This window comes from Phalacrocorax aristotelis, unplaced genomic scaffold (assembly GCF_949628215.1).
Source record: "Phalacrocorax aristotelis unplaced genomic scaffold, bGulAri2.1 scaffold_135, whole genome shotgun sequence".
NCBI classification, from domain to species: domain Eukaryota; kingdom Metazoa; phylum Chordata; class Aves; order Suliformes; family Phalacrocoracidae; genus Phalacrocorax; species Phalacrocorax aristotelis.
The window spans coordinates 92,832-113,515 of NW_027441311.1; the positions used below are offsets into that span (position 1 = coordinate 92,832).

At 47.4% G+C, this 20,684-nt stretch overlaps 1 long non-coding RNA gene across 1 annotated transcript; it reads left to right on the forward strand.

The window, feature by feature from the left end:
* Positions 1-4,136: 4,136 nt before the first annotated feature.
* LOC142051340 (uncharacterized) lies at positions 4,137-13,013 on the forward strand. Its single transcript, XR_012658425.1, has 2 exons — positions 4,137-4,720; positions 9,526-13,013. It is a non-coding gene; the product is annotated as an uncharacterized LOC142051340 (long non-coding RNA).
* The last annotated feature ends 7,671 nt before the right edge of the window (positions 13,014-20,684 follow it).

Here is a 20,684-nt window from a genome sequence, read left to right on the forward strand (position 1 = left end):
TGAGGAGTCGTTTCCGATTTTAACGCGTTTTTCGGTAACACAGGGAGTCAGATCAAGAGAGCCAGAGAACAACAAAACACCGACAGGCTACAGGACAGAGCAGGAGGAATAAAAAAAAAAAAAAAACGGAGCCAGAGCCAGGCAGAGAGAGGCGGAGAAAGAAAAAGGAGCCACAGGCTACAGGACAGAGAGAGGGAGGACTGAAAAGACGGGGAGGCAGGGAGACACTCAGAGCGAGATGGAGAAAGAAGGTGCGGGGGGGGCGCAAAAAAAAATAATTTTGCAGCAGGTAAGGAAAGAGAGGGGGCCGGGGGAGAGACAGGGAGGGCCCAGGACGTACAAGAGAGGCAACGGGGCCCCAGTGGCCCAGGACTCACCGCGACTCTCGCTCTCAGCGCTGCTGGCACAATTTAGCCGTTCAGATGCTTCCTTCCCCTCCTCTCCTCCCTGCCTCTTCTGCAGCTCCAGACTCTAGGCCGTCCTCCACCTGAAGAGAATACGTGGGTGTCTTACAGCTCTTACCAGATGAGGCTTCCTAGGCACGTAGCCTAGCTTGCTCGTGCACTACACGCCCGTACCCAACTCTGGGTTACGCGTACAGACCCTACGGTGCACGTTGGTGGCCTGGCCCGCTGCGGGCTATGAAGGGGGATCCTTCCTCCCCCACCTGCATGGACAGGCTCTCTCTTGCCTGCGGCAGGAAGGCAGCTGGCAGCCAGAGCACCTTCAGTTTCTTCTTCTTTACCTTTCGTTGGCGTCTCCAGCTTCAGCCGAGGCAGCTCCTGTCCGCAGCCGGGAAGGGCTTTGTCTATCCCTTTTCGGCCCTGCGCTGCGAGGACGGCGAGGACGGGCAGAGAGAAGCCACGCGAGCCTGAGACGGCCACAGGCAACGGCATCCCCGGGGGAAGGACAGACAACCACGTCCTCAGCACGGTCTCTGGGAGAGGGAAAGAAGAAACAGTGACCGTCATTACCGTCGATCGACCCTGGCCAAAGCCTCTCCTTCCGCAGGGGCTTCTGGACACACCGCTCCCTCCCCACGCTACTGCTAAGGGCCCCTGCGCCAAGGGGGAATCCAGTGCGCTTGAGGGACGGCTTGCTGCCTTCACGACAGGGCCTGGGGGTGGCCTAAGGCTATGCAGCACGCTTATGGGGAGGTGCCGGAGCTGGGGGCAGGCGCACGGGGCAAGGGGGGCCAGGGGAGGCTGAGCGGGACCTCCGGTGGGCCGGGGAGGCGGCCATCATCTGCGCCCTGGGCACGGGGAAAAGGTCATCGTCCTCCTCCTTTCCCTCTTCCCTTCTGTCAGCTCCCGGGGAACTCACCGCTTCTCGGGAAGCGGCCGCACCCGCAAGCCCCCAGTAATCAACACGAATCCAACCCCAAAAATACACCTCGCGTACCGTACGCGCCACGGCCGCCCGGCACCCGAGCGCCGGAAGACCGCGCCTCCCGCCATGCCCGGCGAACCACGTGACAGGGCCGGCAGCCACTGCGCCAGGAATACAGCTCCCGGCATGCTCTGCGGCACAACCCGGCCGCCCGGCAGCCGCAAGGACTACAGCTCCCGGCATGCTCTGCGGCACAACCCGGCCGCCCGGCGGCCGGTTTGATGCGGAGCCACCCAGCATCCCTGCGAGCACAGCTGCAGGCGCAACAGCAGTTACGCAGCCACAACTAGGCACTAAACAAAGGCTTTCCAACACTGGAGGTCTAGAACAGGTAGGCATTAGCACAGAAGCACAAGGGGCTCCGTCACCCTGCACAAATCTCCCCGTGCCTACACACGCACACGTTCAGAAGTTAGTTATCAGAAAACGCCCGACTCAGCCATTTGCCACAGTCACGAGACTCACGACATGATAACACGACATGACACGCGAGGTGGGCTCAGAGTTTTAAGGCAAGAAATACCTCCCACGCCCCCCACCCGAGATCTTTCAGGGTCCACACCTGCCATCGCCCCGCACCAAACCTACCCGGCCAAAGGCTTTCAGGTGGCCCGAAACACTGTACACAGAAAATAACCAGGGACAGACCTGCATTGTTCGGAAGCGAACGATGCCCGACCGGGGCTCCTCTGCGGGGCACGGAGCCCCCCGGCCCCGCCCGGAGACACACACCCGCCCCCCACTGCCCGAACTCACCCACCAGCGCTCTCCGGCCCCCGGACACGGCCGCGCTGCTCTCTCAGGCGGCTGCCGCAGGCGAGGCTCGGGCACCGCCAGGCCTCCAGCCGTCCCGAGGGGCTGCCGGCCACCGCAGGGGATGGCTGCCGGCGGCCGGACCGCCGCGGCGCTCCCCGCCCAGCTCCCAGCAGGCTCCGCCGGCCGCGGGCTTCCCACGCCGGGCCGCAGAGGGGCCCCGGCACCGCACAGGGACGCCTCGCGACCCGGCCGCCACACGCACCGGCCCTTCGGCCTCCACACGCACCGCTCCCGCCCCCGCTCCGACGCGCCGCGCACGCGCCACCGGAAGCCCGAGCCCCGCGGGGCGGCCCTTAAAGGGCGGCCGGAAGGAACGGCCCCCACCGGCCCCGCCACCGCGCCCAGCCGGTGAGCGCCAGCGCCCCCTGCTGGCCGGGCCGCGCTCAGCTCGCGAGGGCGCCGAGGGCCGGGCGGGGCGGGACGCGCCGGCTCGGGGCCAGCGCCTTCTCGGGGCGAGCGGGAAACCCCTGCGGGCCCCGGTCACGGCCGGGCACAGCCGCGCGCCCTCCGAGAGCTGCTGAACGGGGCTGCCGCTCGTGACACATACCGAGCCGTCTGCGACGGGAGCGGGCAGAGGAGGAAGGGGCCGGCGGCCGCGGCGCCCTGGCCCCAGGCGGGGGGGGGGGGCTGGGGCCCGGGGGGCCGCCCCCCTACTCACAGTTCCCTCACAAGTTCCCTCACAAGTTCCCTCACAAGTTCCCTCACAAGTTCCCTCACAAGTTCCCTCACAAGTTCCCTCACAAGTTCCCTCACAAGTTCCCTCACAAGTTCCCTCACAAGTTCCCTCACAAGTTCCCTCACAAGTTCCCTCACAAGTTCCCTCACAAGTTCCCTCACAAGTTCCCTCACAAGTTCCCTCACAAGTTCCCTCACAAGTTCCCTCACAAGTTCCCTCACAAGTTCCCTCACAAGTTCCCTCACAAGTTCCCTCACAAGTTCCCTCACAAGTTCCCTCACAAGTTCCCTCACAAGTTCCCTCACAAGTTCCCTCACAAGTTCCCTCACAAGTTCCCTCACAAGTTCCCTCACAAGTTCCCTCACAAGTTCCCTCACAAGTTCCCTCACAAGTTCCCTCACAAGTTCCCTCACAAGTTCCCTCACAAGTTCCCTCACAAGTTCCCTCACAAGTTCCCTCACAAGTTCCCTCACAAGTTCCCTCACAAGTTCCCTCACAAGTTCCCTCACAAGTTCCCTCACAAGTTCCCTCACAAGTTCCCTCACAAGTTCCCTCACAAGTTCCCTCACAAGTTCCCTCACAAGTTCCCTCACAAGTTCCCTCACAAGTTCCCTCACAAGTTCCCTCACAAGTTCCCTCACAAGTTCCCTCACAAGTTCCCTCACAAGTTCCCTCACAAGTTCCCTCACAAGTTCCCTCACAGTTCCCTCACAGTTCCCTCACAAGTTCCCTCACAGTTCCCTCACAGTTCCCTCACAAGTTCCCTCACAAGTTCCCTCACAAGTTCCCTCACAAGTTCCCTCACAAGTTCCCTCACAAGTTCCCTCACAGTTCCCTCACAGTTCCCTCACAGTTCCCTCACAGTTCCCTCACAGTTCCCTCACAGTTCCCTCACAGTTCCCTCACAAGTTCCCTCACAAGTTCCCTCACAAGTTCCCTCACAAGTTCCCTCACAAGTTCCCTCACAAGTTCCCTCACAAGTTCCCTCACAAGTTCCCTCACAAGTTCCCTCACAAGTTCCCTCACAAGTTCCCTCACAAGTTCCCTCACAAGTTCCCTCACAAGTTCCCTCACAAGTTCCCTCACAAGTTCCCTCACAAGTTCCCTCACAAGTTCCCTCACAAGTTCCCTCACAAGTTCCCTCACAAGTTCCCTCACAAGTTCCCTCACAAGTTCCCTCACAAGTTCCCTCACAGTTCCCTCACAGTTCCCTCACAGTTCCCTCACAGTTCCCTCACAGTTCCCTCACTGTGAGAAACTGAACTAAGGTATTGTTTATTAAGACTTATGTTAAAGCTCAATGTAAAGCATGCGAAGAATACCTCCCAGGCGTGTTTATGCAAGATAACCATCAGATGTCCAAACTTATCGACAGAGATAAGACAAGCAACCCCATATATCACCAGGAAGCAGGAAACGACCCCCTAACAACAACTGAAGCATGCGAAAAGTACCTCCACTATCTCATTGAACATGGAAGTAAAGATGTATAAAGAGAGACTGTTTGAACTGCTCAGGACGGCAGTTGGCGGAGCGCAGACTCCCCTGCCGTCCAGCGCTGTATTTGCTCATATTCTACTTGCTACAATTAATAAAATTCTAATTGGATTATGATCCATTGTGGTCTCAATTTATGACAATTTGGTGCCGTGACTCGGATAAGGAACGGTGAGCTTCTGTCCTCCGGGGAGGCGCCCCGCGGCAATCCGCGGCCCCGCGACCGACAGCTTACCTCAACCTTACCGACGAACCTAAATTCTAGAATGATGAGCAAAGGAGAAACCGGTAAAATCCCATAAAAATTCTGTGCACGGGAGTCCGGACGAAGACGCAGGGCGCGTAAGTATATGGCGAATTTGTTCGCGGGTTTACCGTTCGGGCGGGATTGGGTTTCCTGGAATATAACGAGTGAGAGGTTCGCTATATTGAACCAGGCGAGTGCGGACCCTTAAGTACTGCGTTTCCCATCTCCCGCGAGGGACTGGGCCAGGAACAAGGGGAACGAGTGAGTGCGCGCTTGTGGATATTCCAGAAGATGGGGGCGAAGGGCAGCAAGCCTTCGACTCCCATGGGAAAGGTACCCACTGTACCTAAGAATACCCCTCTGGCATATATCCTAGACAATTGGAGATATTTCCCTGGAACCCTAGGGAAAGATAAACAAAAAATGATAAAATATTGTACTAGGATATGGGGAGGGAAGAAGATTTCTAAAGATGACGTTTGGCCAGTCTATGGGTCAGAAGAGGATTGGGTCAGACAACAATTAAACCTCTGGGTTAACAATAAAAAACCCCTTAACCCAGAAGAGAGTCAGTATGCGGAAGTGTGGCTAGAAAGACCGAGAGCTAGACTTTATCCACTGAATGAAGTAAAAACTGAACAAAAGAAAAAGAAGGAAGAGTTAGACGAAACCCTTCTAAGCCCCCCTCCCTATATTTCTCCTCCTGCTCCCGCAGCCCCTTCAGAGGTCCCCAGAGCACCCACTCCCCCACCAGAATCGGAACAAGGGTCTCCCCCTCCTCCTAGACGCGTAACTAGGAGTCAAAAAGGGGCAGCTCAGATGTATCCTTTAAGGGAAATGCCCATGGGGGGACCCCAACCTGTGATTGGATATATTTTTGTGCCCCTAAGTTCGGCTGACCTACGAGATTTTAAAAGAACCGAGATGGGAAACCTAATTGAAGACCCACTCGGAGTGGCAGAAAGATTAGATCAATTTTTGGGACCAAATCTTTATACTTGGGATGAGATGCAATCTATCCTTGGTCAATTATTTACTACCGAGGAAAGAGATATGATCAGGCGAGCAGGAATGAGACTGTGGGATGCTCAGCATGCCCAGGGACCCCAAGCAGATATTAAATGGCCACTTCAAAGACCTAATTGGGATAATCAGGATCCGGTGCATAGAACTCATATGCAGGACCTGAGAACTATAGTAATTCAAGGGATTAGAGAAGCAGTACCCCGTGGCCAGAATATCAATAAAGCATTTAATGAAATACAAAAGAAAGATGAGAGCCCTACTGAGTGGCTGGAACGACTGAGGAAAGCCCTTCAGCTGTATTCTGGGGTAAATCCAGACAACCCTTTAGGGCAAGCGCTCCTCAAAACTCAGTTTGTGGCAAAATCATGGGAAGATATCAGAAAGAAGATTGAAAAGTTAGAGGACTGGCAGAATAGAGGGTTGGATGAATTATTGAGGGAAGCTCAGAAAGTCTACGTAAGGCGGGAAGAAGAGAGCAGCAAGCGACAAGTAAAAATGATGGTAGCAGCAGTCAGAGAGGATCGCAAAGGGCGGACTGGTGAACACAGATCTGCTGGAACGAAACAAGGGAACGTGGTAGTAAAGAAGGAACAGAGATGTTGTTTTTACTGTGGAAAGAAGGGACATATAAAGACGAATTGCAGAGAAAGGATCAGGGATGAGGAAATATTAAAAACGGAATAGGAGAGTCAGGGGCTCTATATCTTAGGGGACCGGAGTCATCATGAGCCCTTGATAAAATTAAAAATAGGTCCCCATAAACAAGAGTTCACCTTTTTAGTAGACACTGGGGCTGAGAAATCGACTATTAGGCAAATACCTGAGGGATGTAAAGTTTCCCCTGAAAAGGTACAAGTAATTGGGGCAAAAGGAGAACCCTTTAAAGTAAGCAAAATCAAAAATGTGGTATTCGAAACTGAAAATAAATTTGGAATGGGTGAACTCTTGCTCGTCCCTGAAGCAGAATTTAATCTGTTAGGACGAGATTTAATTGTTGAATTGCAATTAGAAATTAAAGTAAAAAATCAAGAGCTAACGGTGTCTGCTTATCCTTTGACCGTAGATGATCAAAAACAAATTAACCCCGATGTCTGGTACTCTCCGGATACAATAAGTAAACTGGAAATCCCACCGATTAAAATTCAAATTTCCGAACCCCACATACCTGTGAGGATAAGGCAATATCCCATATCCCTAGAAGGACGGAGAGGATTGAAACCAGAAATTGATCGATTATTAGCACAAGGAATCTTAGAGCCTTGTATGTCACCCTTTAACACTCCCATTTTGCCTGTAAGGAAGCCAAATGGGAAATATCGGCTCGTACATGATTTAAGGGAAATAAACAAAAGAACTATCACCCGGTTCCCTGTAGTAGCAAATCCATACACACTGCTAAGCAAGCTAGGACCCCATAACTCCTGGTATAGTGTGGTTGATTTAAAGGATGCCTTTTGGGCCTGTCCACTGGCAGAAGAATGCCGTGATTATTTTGCCTTTGAATGGGAAGACATAGAGACAGGCCGCAGACAGCAATTGAGATGGACCGTGCTCCCCCAAGGGTTCACTGAGTCCCCTAACCTGTTTGGACAGGCCCTGGAAGAGATCTTAAAAGAATACCAGGTACAAACGGGAAATGTGCTGTTACAGTATGTAGATGATCTACTCATAGCAGGGAATAATAAGAAGGATGTAAGAAAAGAAACCATTCGACTTCTAAACTTTCTTGCACAACAGGGACTACGGGTATCACAAGAAAAGTTACAATTTGTGGAGGAAAAAGTGAAATATTTGGGGCATTATTTGTTTAACGGCAAGAAGATATTGGATCCGGAGCGCATTAAGGGAATTCAGGAATTACCTATGCCTGTCACTAAGAGGCAAATTCGACAAGCATTAGGGCTATTTGGGTATTGTAGACAATGGATAGAGAATTACAGCTTTAAAGTTAAATTCTTGTATGAACAACTGTCTAAAGACAAAATACCCAAGTGGACCCCTCAGGATCAAGATCAGTTTATCAGCCTCAAAAGGGAGTTAAGTCAAGCACCGGTTTTAAGCCTCCCAGATCTAAAGCGGCCATTCCATTTATTCGTTAACATACATGAAGGAACAGCATTCGGAGTATTAACTCAGGAATGGGCGGGACAAAAGAAACCAGTAGCATACTTATCAAAGCTGTTGGATCCTGTGAGCAGGGGTTGGCCAAGTTGTTTACAAATCGTTGTTGCTGCTGCCTTATTACTTGAAGAAACGAATCGTATTACCTTCAATGGGGAAGTTGTCCTATATGCGCCTCATAACATAAGGGGGGTGCTTCAACAAAAAGTAGAAAAATGGCTTACAGATAGCCGACTACTAAAGTATGAGGGAATACTCATAGAATCTCCAAAACTGTCCCTAAGGACTGTCGGAGCGGTTAACCCTGCAGAATTTTTATACCCAGGGGAAAGTACTGAGTTAATACACGATTGTCTTCAAACGATTGAACAACAAACACGAATTCGACCAGATCTAGAAGAAGAGGAATTACAACATGGAGAAATAATTTTTATAGATGGGTCATCTCGAATAGTGGAAGGTAAACGATTGTCAGGGTATGCCATCATTAAGTTGGATAAAGGAGAATTTAGGACAATAGAATCGGGCCCCCTGAGTGCCAGCTGGTCGGCTCAAGCCTGTGAGCTGTACGCATTGTGGAAAGCCTTAGTGTCACTGAAGGGAAAGGATGGAACTATATATACAGACTCACGCTATGCGTTCGGAGTAGTACATACCTTTGGGAAAATATGGGAGGAGAGAGGATTTGTTAACTCACAGGGAAAAGAACTGATACACCCAGAATTAATTCGGCGAGTTCTGGGGGCATTGAAAATACCAAATAAAATAGCAGTTGTACATATAAAGGGACACCAGCGAGGCACGAGTTATCAAGTTAGAGGAAATAATGCAGCTGATACAGAAGCAAAACGAGTAGCAGGCAATTATAGTACGATTTTGACTATGCAGCAAGTACCTGTTAGTAATAATTTGAGTTTTGAGTCTGCAGAAAAGGAAAAACTAGAACAAATGGGAGCTAAGGAACAAGATGGTAAGTACATATTGCCAGATGGGAGAGAAGTCTTGCCGAAGGGCATAGCACTCGAAATCTTTTCAAAAATACACAGTAAAACACACTGGGGAACCCAGGCGTTAGTTGATCATTTCAATCAACAGTTTGCCTGTATAAGCGTATATAACATAGCAAAGGCAGTCACTGCAGCCTGCGAGACCTGTCAAAAGGTTAATCGAAACAACATGAGACGAAAACCTCTTGGAGGACGTTCCCCAGCATACAGACCTTTCTCACACATACAAGTGGATTTTACTGAACTACCCAGGGTAGGGCGTTACAAATATTTATTAGTGATGGTGGATCATTTAACACATTATGTTGAGGCTTTTCCTACCTCTAAAGCAACTGCTAACCAAGTTACTAAGGTATTACTTGAACATATTATATCTCGATATGGAGTACCCGATGTAATCGATTCAGACAGAGGGACACACTTTGTGTCAAAAATTGTTAGAAATCTAACAGGAAGTTTAGGTATTAAGTGGGAATATCATATGCCATGGCATCCACAAAGTTCGGGAAAAGTTGAAAGGATGAACGGAGAAATCAAAACTATTTTGACTAAATTAATGATAGAAACCAAATTATCATGGGTTAAGTGCCTACCCATGGCACTATTAATTCTCAGAACCAGGCCCCGAGCAGATGTAGGGATATCAGCGTTTGAACTGGTGTATGGAATGCCCTATAGAATCGAAAGTCCACAAACAAATGTTTTAATTCGAGATCATGTGATTAATGAATATGTTTCACAATTAGCAGAACATCGTAACAAGCTTTGGGAACATGGACTAATTGTGCAACGACCCCCATTGGACTTAAAAATTCACAATTTTAAACCTGGGGACTGGATATTGGTTAAAACGTGGAAAGAAGAAACCCTAAAACCCAATTGGGAGGGACCTTATCTTGTTTTGCTTACAACAGAAACAGCTGTCCGGACTGCTGAGCGTGGATGGACTCATGCCAGTCGCATTAAAGGCCCAGTGACGAGACCCTACTGGAAAGTAATCAGTACTCCAGGTGACACCAAGATAACTCTGAAAAGATAACGTAATGATAAGAACTTTAGTTGATTATTTTGCCGCATTACCTTTTGGTATAAAGTGTATATTGCTGTTTATATTTGCTATAATTATCTTTTTTAATCTATTATATATAGAAGCGTACGAAGTGTGTTGAAGGAAATTGCTAAACTTATGTAGTAACACAATATTGAATATAGAGGAAAAGCTAATAAGCATTTTAGATACACAAATTAGATGCAATCATTTGAACTGCGATTGTTATCCATTTGCTCGTTGCAAGTGTAAGGTATGCCAGGATAAATGGTGGACACACTGTGAATATGGATACCCTCCGATAGGAGTTTGCACACAGTGTTGGAAAATCCAAAGAACTCTCACTGAGTGGAAATTAAAAAAAAAAAAAAAAAAAATAAAAATAAAAATTAGAGTCGGAACAAGAAATTATTCGAGGATCCCATGAATGGTGGAAAGTTTTGCCAAAGGAATAAACCCTTAGTATTATTGTTACCATTCCAACGAATCAATCCCCTTTGTGGTTGAAATTTTGGCTACAAAGTGCAGAAGGGAAGTACTAGCTGTGTCTTGCTTAGTCTCATTAGTTAAAGCTGCAAAGTGGGAGGCCTATATAAACAGGCAGAAAGCCTGAAACAGCTGTTCTCCTGAAGATTTCCCTTGCTGCCAAGAAGATGGTACACCCCATGGCTCGAAGCAACCGAGTCGACGGGCGAGGCAGAGGAGGAACAAACTGTGGAGAAAAGAACCAGAACAATGAGGCGCAAGAGCAGCTATGGTCGAACTTCCCCAAGACTGGTAAAAGTGTACTTAAATTGGAAAAATTGACAGACACCCTTTTTCCTGGTATATCGTTAGTTTTATTATCGATAATAGCCCAAACAAATGGAAAAGGAAACCCTCATGAACCCATGAATTGGACAATAATAAACATACAATATCCAAATAAGCCAATCCAAGCACAAATTATGGAGGGGGGAACAGTTAGTTTCAATATAAGTTTGCGTTACTTAATCGATGAAGAAATGGATAAGAATTGCAAGCCAATTTATATATGCCCGGCATCGAACCCTGGTAAATCATACTGTAATCGTCCAGACCATTATTATTGTGCATACTGGGGATGCGAAACATGGGCCTCTGAATGGTCTGCATCTGGAGATCAAAATCTAGAAATCAAATGGTCACCACAAATATGTCAAAAGAGAAATTGGAGCTACACAGATAGTTACTATAATGGTATATGTAATCATAAAGATATTGGATGTACAGGCATTAATATAACCATAAAAGATCCTAGTCAGGACTTCTGGCTTGTAGGAAAATTTTGGGGAATTAGATATTATGAACAAGGTGTAGATAGAGGGGGTATTTTTCAAATTATGAAGAAACCGATGCCCCACGATCCTTTGCCAATAGGACCAAATCTGGTCCTGAATCCGCTCACTTCCTCTGAAGAAAAGATGGCCCCCGTAATTGTCATAACCCCTTCCTCAGGCTCTCCTTCGAAAACAACTAATGATGCTGTGACTGAATTCTCTTTATCCAGAGATCTAGAGTTGTCAGAACCCAAGGACCCCTTATGGAATCTAATGCAAGCCTCTTATCGTGCCCTTAATGAAAGCAAACCAAATTTAACTGAAGAATGCTGGTTATGTTATAATATTAGACCACCATATTTTGAGGCAGTTGGAAAACCAGGTATGATTCGATGGTCTAATGGTTTAAACCCACAAGAATGTCAATGGGATGACCAGAAGAATCATACGCAAGGAATTACTATTCAATTAGTAACGGGTCAGGGAAAATGTATAGGCACAGTGCCCGAAAAGTATCAGCCTTTGTGCAGCCGAACAGTCACTAACACCAATATAGAGAAACACAAAAATAAAAAGGACAAATGGGCTATCCCGACACCAGGAGCTAAATGGGTTTGTTCAGACATCGGAATAACGCCTTGCCTATCCTTGAACGTGTTTAATGAATCTCAGTTTTGCATACAGGTGATTATTGTTCCTCGCCTAATCTATCACACCTCTGAGGAGGTGCTACGCCACTTTGAAGGAAACCTGAATAGACAAAAACGAGAGCCAATTACGGCAGTAACCCTAGCTACACTGCTGATAGCGGGTGGAGTTGGAGCAAGTACAGGCATAGCCTCCCTGGTAAAAGGTCAGGAGTTGCAAAATTTGCAGATGGCTGTAGATGAGGATTTAGCAAAAATAGAGCAATCTATTCAAAATTTAGCCACTTCAGTAAAATCTTTATCAGAAGTGGTGCTGCAAAATAGGAGAGGATTAGACCTATTGTTCTTAAAGGAAGGAGGGTTATGCGTAGCTCTCAATGAAGAATGTTGTTCGTTTGCTGACCATACGGGAGTAGTCCAAGACACCATGTCTGAACTCCGGAAAAGGTTAGAACAACGTAAAAAAGATCGTGAAGCGGGCAAGTTATGGTATGAAAGCTGGTTTAATGTTTCACCTTGGCTAACCACTTTGTTGTCTGCTTTAGCAGGACCGTTTATTATGTTGATTCTGGGACTTATATTTGGACCTTGTATATTACGCTGTATTTTACATTTTATTAAAGAACGGTTTGACCCAGCTAAATTGCTTATTTTGACTACAAGGTCTGAAGCAAAATATAAGAGTGTATCTATTAATGAAGATGACGATTGTTGTGAATGCATAATGCCACATAAGAACTATGATTGTAATTGTGAGATATTACCTTGTGAGTGTTATGATAAATGTCGGAATTGTGGAAGAAGATTTGCCTGCAGTGTCGAAAATGAAAGTAGTGTCTAATAAACAATAATAGGATAAAAAGAAAAAGGGGGGATTGTGAGAAACTGAACTAAGGTATTGTTTATTAAGACTTATGTTAAAGCTCAATGTAAAGCATGCGAAGAATACCTCCCAGGCGTGTTTATGCAAGATAACCATCAGATGTCCAAACTTATCGACAGAGATAAGACAAGCAACCCCATATATCACCAGGAAGCAGGAAACGACCCCCTAACAACAACTGAAGCATGCGAAAAGTACCTCCACTATCTCATTGAACATGGAAGTAAAGATGTATAAAGAGAGACTGTTTGAACTGCTCAGGACGGCAGTTGGCGGAGCGCAGACTCCCCTGCCGTCCAGCGCTGTATTTGCTCATATTCTACTTGCTACAATTAATAAAATTCTAATTGGATTATGATCCATTGTGGTCTCAATTTATGACCCTCACAGTTCCCTCACAGTTCCCTCACAGTTCCCTCACAGTTCCCTCACAGTTCCCTCACAGTTCCCTCACAGTTCCCTCACAGTTCCCTCACAGTTCCCTCACAGTTCCCTCACAGTTCCCTCACAGTTCCCTCACAGTTCCCTCACAGTTCCCTCACAGTTCCCTCACAGTTCCCTCACAGTTCCCTCACAGTTCCCTCACAGTTCCCTCACAGTTCCCTCACAGTTCCCTCACAGTTCCCTCACAGTTCCCTCACAGTTCCCTCACAGTTCCCTCACAGTTCCCTCACAGTTCCCTCACAGTTCCCTCACAGTTCCCTCACAGTTCCCTCACAGTTCCCTCACAGTTCCCTCACAGTTCCCTCACAGTTCCCTCACAGTTCCCTCACAGTTCCCTCACAGTTCCCTCACAGTTCCCTCACAGTTCCCTCACAGTTCCCTCACAGTTCCCTCACAGTTCCCTCACAGTTCCCTCACAGTTCCCTCACAGTTCCCTCACAGTTCCCTCACAGTTCCCTCACAGTTCCCTCACAGTTCCCTCACAGTTCCCTCACAGTTCCCTCACAGTTCCCTCACAGTTCCCTCACAGTTCCCTCACAGTTCCCTCACAGTTCCCTCACAGTTCCCTCACAGTTCCCTCACAGTTCCCTCACAGTTCCCTCACAGTTCCCTCACAGTTCCCTCACAGTTCCCTCACAGTTCCCTCACAGTTCCCTCACAGTTCCCTCACAGTTCCCTCACAGTTCCCTCACAGTTCCCTCACAGTTCCCTCACAGTTCCCTCACAGTTCCCTCACAGTTCCCTCACAGTTCATCCCATGGACGGAACCGGGACCTACTGTGAGGCACTGGGAAAGAAGTGGGAGGAAGCCGGGACAGACCAATATAGCCCAGTATGGACTAGACCAATATAGCCCAGTATGGACTAGACCAATATAGCCCAGTATGGACTGGAGGGAACTGCGAGGGAACCGCGAGAGAACCCCACAGAACAAACCATGGGGCACGAGAAGGCAGAGAATTAAGAATTAGGGACAGGGAGCCAGAAAAAAAAAAAGAAAAAAACCAAAGGGAGACAGAGAGCAAAAGGAATCGCAATGCGTACGGAGAGAAGAGAGAAACAATTCTAGCATAGGGTCACGCGGGAGCCAGGGACAGCAAGATGGAGAAAGGACAGAAGCTACAGGCTACAGGGCAGAGAGGGAAGAATTAATGAATAGACACAGAGAGCTGGGCAGAAAGACATGGAGAAAGGCTAAAGATCACACGGCCTACAGGGAAGAGAGAAGAGAGGGAGGAATTTTAAAAACAGGGGCAAGAAGCCAGAGAGAGGGAGAGAGAAGCAACAATAAAATGGGGACAAGCCACAGGGCAGCGAGGAGGGAATCAATGAATAAGAACACGAGACCAAAGAGAACACAATGTAGAATGGAAAAAAGGAACAGCGGCCTACAGGGAAGGAGGAATTAAAGATCAGGGACTGGGAGGCAGACAGAGACACATGAAGAAACAAGTGAAAAAAAAGAAAAAAAACAAACCAACAGCAATGGGCTACAAAGACAGAGAGGGAGGAAATGAGGAAATAAAACGTCGCAGCAAGGAGCTGGACAGAGAGAGATGAGGACAAACAAATAGCACGGGTCCACGTGACAGAGAACGTGGAATTAGAACACAGAGAGAGGGAGCCGGACAGAGAGAGAGGCCGAGAGAAACATCTAGACAGGCTACAGCGGGCAGAGGCAGGAATTAAAACCTAGGGACAGGGAGCTGGACAGAGAGAGATGGAGGTCACAGGGAACAGCGGTGGCTGCAGGAAGAACAGGAATTCATGAATAGGGAAAGGGAGCTGGACAGAGAAGAACTCAGAAAGGCAAGAACAGTAGCAGGGTACAGAGCAGAGCAGACGAATTAAAAAGCACGGGGGGAGCGTTGAGGCAGACAGAGAGAGATTAAGAAAAAAGTCACGGGCTACGTGGCAAAGCAGGAGGAATTCAGAAACGAGGATGGGAACCAAGGGAGAGTGTGCTGGTGAAGGATAACGGGCATTAAAAGTGAGGGACGGGGAGCTGGGAAAAGCGAGGCAGAGAAAAACAGAATCACAGAGAGAATCACACAAAGCCAAAAAAGAAGAAACTGAACAACAGGAACAGGTGTAACCAAAGCGATGAAATCAACCAACCAGAGACGGTGTTCCATTACGGGAACATGGAGCGTACCAATCAGCGCACCTGTCGATCTGCATTTTAGTGCCTAGGCGATCGTTAATGTCAGCAGAACAACAGACAACATGCTTCTGTCAGAAAAGGATGACAAAACGCGGTTTCGCTTAGCGGACTGAGAAAACTAGCCAAGACTGCCAAGAGTAAGAGCCGAGAAGCTAAAAGGTAATTCCGGCAGGGGGAGATCGCGACCACCGACTCACAGACCACCACCGACCCAAGTAACACCACCTACTCAGAAGAGAACAACGGAAGAGGACAACCGAGCCTGCGCAGTGATTGACATACGGAACGAGCAAGTTTGTACCCATCGCTAGACAAGACAATAACGACTATGTATGAGTATGTAAAATTTTCATCTACAAATTGTACAGGAAAGGTGCGTGAGGTACGCACGCCAGGAGGAGCGATCCCCCGTGCATCCGGCGCCGTGAATATAGAATGCCTGCTCTTTAATACTAAATTGGTGTTGAGGAGTCGTTTCCGATTTTAACGCGTTTTTCGGTAACAGTTTTGGCACCCCAGGTGGGAACCTGCTTTTGAATCTCGACGGATCCGTGGGATCGTGGGACCTGCAGCCGGCCCCGAGGAATTCTCCGGGAGAGCTTCCGATCCCCGGGCCAGAGAATTCTGAGCAAGATCCCCTGGATTGAGGTAAACAAGGCATTCTTTGAAGAAGAAACTTAGGTAGAATAATACGTGGGGTTAGTTTCCCACATAGGATAGGATAGCGGGTTTGAGTCCCACAGGCCTGCCCGTAAGGCGCGGCGAAAGCCACGCAGGGTCGGGGCCAAGAGGTGCCTCGGTTGGTAAGTCTCTGCTAGGCGAAAGCCTGTGGAGCGGGACCTGAGGGTAGGGGAGTCTTCAACAGGGGGTTGAAGTCTCCAGGGATATCTAGCAGGGGGCTACAGATCCCAGTGGCAGATTTCCAGTGAGACCTCTAACGGGGGTTGGAGTCCCTCTGACTAGTATTTGTGATAGTGCGCTATCACAACTACTAGTCGACTGGGAGACGGGAGCATTACTGAGTAGGAAACCTATCCCACAGAGAACACCTTTGCGATGTATTTTGAAGCACTGGAAAGACGTCGGGGGCGGTGACCCACTAACTCGGAAACCATTAATTGAATATTGCAATCATTGGTGGCCAACGTATCAATTGGAAGGTGGGCACAAATGGCCAGAACACGAGACATTGCAATATCGTACCATCTTGCAATTAATGTTGTTTTGTAAAAAGGGAAGGCAAATGGGAAGAAGTGGCATATGTTGATTTGTTCTTTACACCGTGGAATCATCCCGAGCAGCAGAAACAGCGTGAGGTATGTCCACAAGATTCTACGGCAATGTTTCTGAAAAGAGGAAAACGTGGTGAGAACTTGAAAGAGTGTTGCTCTACTTGTGATACTGGATACTTCGCTTGATGAAACTGACAAGAAAATAGTATGGAATACAGCCAGAAGGCAGGTGCAGGGAGCACATGCTAACGGGAATTTACAGAGAACAATGAATAAGAATTTTCCATCTACAAATCCCGAGTGGGACCCTAATCAGCCAGGACCCAGGGGAATGTTGACTAGATGTCAGAGAGAGATTTTATTTGGAGTAAGACAAGCAATGCCAAAAGCAATAAATTGGTCAAAATTTATGAAGTGAGACAAGAATTAAGTGAGTCCCCTTCAGCCTTTATGGAAAGACTGAAGGTGACCACCAGAAAATATACTCATTTGAACCCAGAAAAACCAGAAAAAGCAATTCAGCTGGTCTCTATATTCATAAGACAATCAGCCCCAGATGGGGGCGGGGGGAGAGAAAACAACCTTCAGAAACTAGAACAACCTGAATCCAGAGATCTGGGTTAAATGCTTGAAGTAGCTTGGCATGAAGGAGACCAGGGGAATCAACCCTAGCTGAACACCTGGTTACACTGAAGCTACGGAATGAAGAAATAGAATTTTTGGTAGATACGGGAGCCACTTATTTGGTATTGAATACACGTGAAGAGAAATTTGATCATAAATCAGTAGATGTTGCTAGCGCAACAGGGCAAAGAAAAATTAGCCCCTCTCAGAGCCATTAAAGTTTAAATTGGAGAAGCAATGGGCAACTCACCAGTTTCTGCATATGCCTGAATGTCCACTGCCTCTGTTATGACGAGATCTATTAGGTCAATTAGATGCTCAAGTAACTTTTAAAGATGGAGAGATTAAATCACTAATACCAGAATCAAAAGCCACAGAGGCGAGAGCGTTTATGTTACAGGATTCCTCCAGGGAGGAACGGGTTCCCGAGGAAGTGGAAAACGTAGTAATTCCTTTGGTTTGAGCGAGCGGAGCTCCGGAGCGATCTAAGTGGGCAGAGCCGGTAAAAGTAACCTTAAAGCCTGGAGCCAAGCCCGTAAGACAAAAACAATACCCTATTAAGCGAGAGGCTCGAAAAGGATTACAGAAGTTAATTATAAAATTTTTCAGAATATGAGCTTTTAGTGGAATGTGAATCAGAATATAGTACTCCTGTGTCGCCAGTAAAGAAATCTAGAGGCAAAGAGTATTAGCTAGTTCACGATTTAAGGGCTATAAATCAGGTGGTCCAAGATATACATCCGGTAGTAGCTAATCCATACACTTTACTGACCTCTTTTAAAGGAGGAGCATAAATGGTTTACTGTACTAGATTTGAAGGACGCCTTCTTTTGCATACCTCCAGGCATAAAAAGTCAAAGCCTATTTGCTTTGGAATGGGAAAGCCCCACCACAGAATGAAAGACACAGCTACCATGGACCGTACTTCCACAAGGATTTAAAAATAGTCCTACGATACTTGAGACTCAGCTGGCAAAAAAAAATTAGAGATATAGAAAAAACAGAACCCAGGGAGAGGCATCTTGTTACAGAATGCGGATTTTTAAATTTTCTGGGCCAAGGAAGATGCGGAGTTTCCAGAAACAAAACCCAAATAGGAAAAGAAGCAGCCATTTATTTAGGATTTGAAATATCTCAAAGACAAAGACAATTAGAAAGTGAAAAGAAAGAAACTATTTGTCAAATTCCCGAACCTAGCAGCCCAAAGGAACTGAGAGCTTTTCTGAAAACAATGAAATAGCATCAGCTCTGGATTCTGAACTATAGACTGTATGTAAAACCATTATTTGAGGCATTGAAAGACTCAAAAGGATAAATATTTAACCTGGACGCCCGGATGCCAAACGGCATTCAAAGAACTGAAAAGAGCCTCGATGATGGCCCCTGCATTAGGCCTACCTGATTTCGCTAAACCTTTTCAGTTGTTTGTCCACGAAAGACAACATTTAGCCCTTGGAGTGCTGACACAGCGACTGGGAACCTGGAAGAGACCTGTGGGCTACTTCTCCAAACAACCTGACCACGCGAGTTAAAGATGGCCTAGGTGTTTACGGGCAGTAGCAACAACAGCGCTGCCGATCCGGGAAGCCCCAAAGTTAACAATGGGACAGAAGATGACAGTATATGTCCCGCACATAGCGGTGACTGTTTTAGAACAAAAGGGGGGTCGTTGGCTATCCCTTAGCAGAATGTTGAAATATCAAGTTGTTCTGTTAGAACAAGACGATGTGGAATCGAAGACTACTGCTATACTGAATCCTGCTATGTTTTTAACAACAGAAAACCTTACGGACAATTTAGGACACGATCGCTTGCTAACTATTGAACAAGTCTATTCCAGCAGACCAGACCTGAGACACAAACCTCTGGGAAAATCCTGATCTGGAGTTGTTTACAGATGGAAGAAGCTCTGGGCGAGAAGAGAAGCGAATGGCCGGATATGCTGTCGTTATCGCCGCCGAGGGAATGGAGTCAGGGGTGCTGCCTGCAAACACCTCAGCACAGAAAGCAGCATTGGTAGCATTGAAGCGAGCTCTGCGAATGGCAGAAGGACAAAGGATAAATATCTAGACTGATTCCAAACGTGCATTTGGTGTGATCCACGATCATGGAGCTATTGGGAAGGAGAAAGGACTGCCATCAGCCCAAGAATCATCAATACAGCATAAAGAAGAAATTCTCCAACTTCCGGAAGACGTGCAGAAACCAAAAGAAGTGGCGGTAAAGCGTTGCAAAGCTCATCAATTTGGCCAGACGGCTGTAAACATAAGCAAACGACTGACCGATAAAGCTGCAAAGAGGACTGCAGAGCAAGGTATCCTTGCACTAGTACCAGTAAAACAGATCAGAATTCCAAAGTTGAAACCGAGATATAATAAATTGGATGAGCAATTAGCAGAACAATTGGAAGCATCACAAAACACAGAGAGATGGTAGGTAACACCAGAAAAACAAGTAATAACAACAACCACCCCACAAGTTATGACAGAACTTGCAAAAGAAAACCATGAGCAAACACATTAGGGTGTAGGCGCTACGGTTTTGAGTTTAAAAACATCTGTAGCGTGTGTAGGCACGACAAGAATAGTTAAACCCATAGTAGCTAAGTGTCCAATCTGTCCTAGAAATAATCCCCTGAACCAAAGGAAACAACCTTTAGGAGTAACAAAACAAAAAATTCTCCCGGAAATTATTAGCAAATTAAGTTCTCTGAGTTACCCAGACAAAATAGATAGAGCAGTATTTGTCAGTGCTGATTGACAAATTTTCTAGATGGCCAGCAGCTTTCTCGTGCTGCACCGACAAAGCTAGAGTAGTAGTTAAGACGTTGCTGAAGGAAATAATACCAAGATTTAGAGTGCCAACGGGAATGTCCTCTGATAGAGCACCACATTTTTTTGCAGAGGTACTTCAACAAATTAATAAAATTTTGGGTAGAAAATGGGACCTGCATACACCCTGGAGACCACAATCAAGTGAAAAATTTCAGAACATGAAGCAAACACTAAACTGACATAGTGGAATATTATTGATCTAGGATGGAAGTATTGAGAAAATTATTATTTCAGAACTTCCAAACAGGGGAAATGTAACCAAAGTGATGAAATCAACCAGAGACGGTGTTCCATTACGGGAACATGGAGCGTACCAATCAGCGTATCTGTCGATCTGCATTTTAGTCCGTAGGCGATCATTAATGCGAACAGAACAACAGACAACGTGCTTCTGTCAGAAAAGGATGACAAAACGCGGTTTCGCTTAGCGGACTGAGAAAACTAGCCAAGACTGCCAAGAGTAAGAGCCGAGAAGCTAAAAGGTAATTCCGGCAGGGGGAGATCGCGACCACCGACTCACAGACCACCACCGACCCAAGTAACAGAAGAGAACAACGGAAGAGGACAACCGAGCCTGCGCAGCGATTTACATACGGAACGAGCAAGTTTGTACCAATCAGCAGACAGGACAATAATGAATATGTATGAATACGTAAAACATTGATCTACAAATTGTACGGGAAAGGTGCGTGAGGTACGCACGCCAGGAGGAGCGATCCCCCGTGCATCCG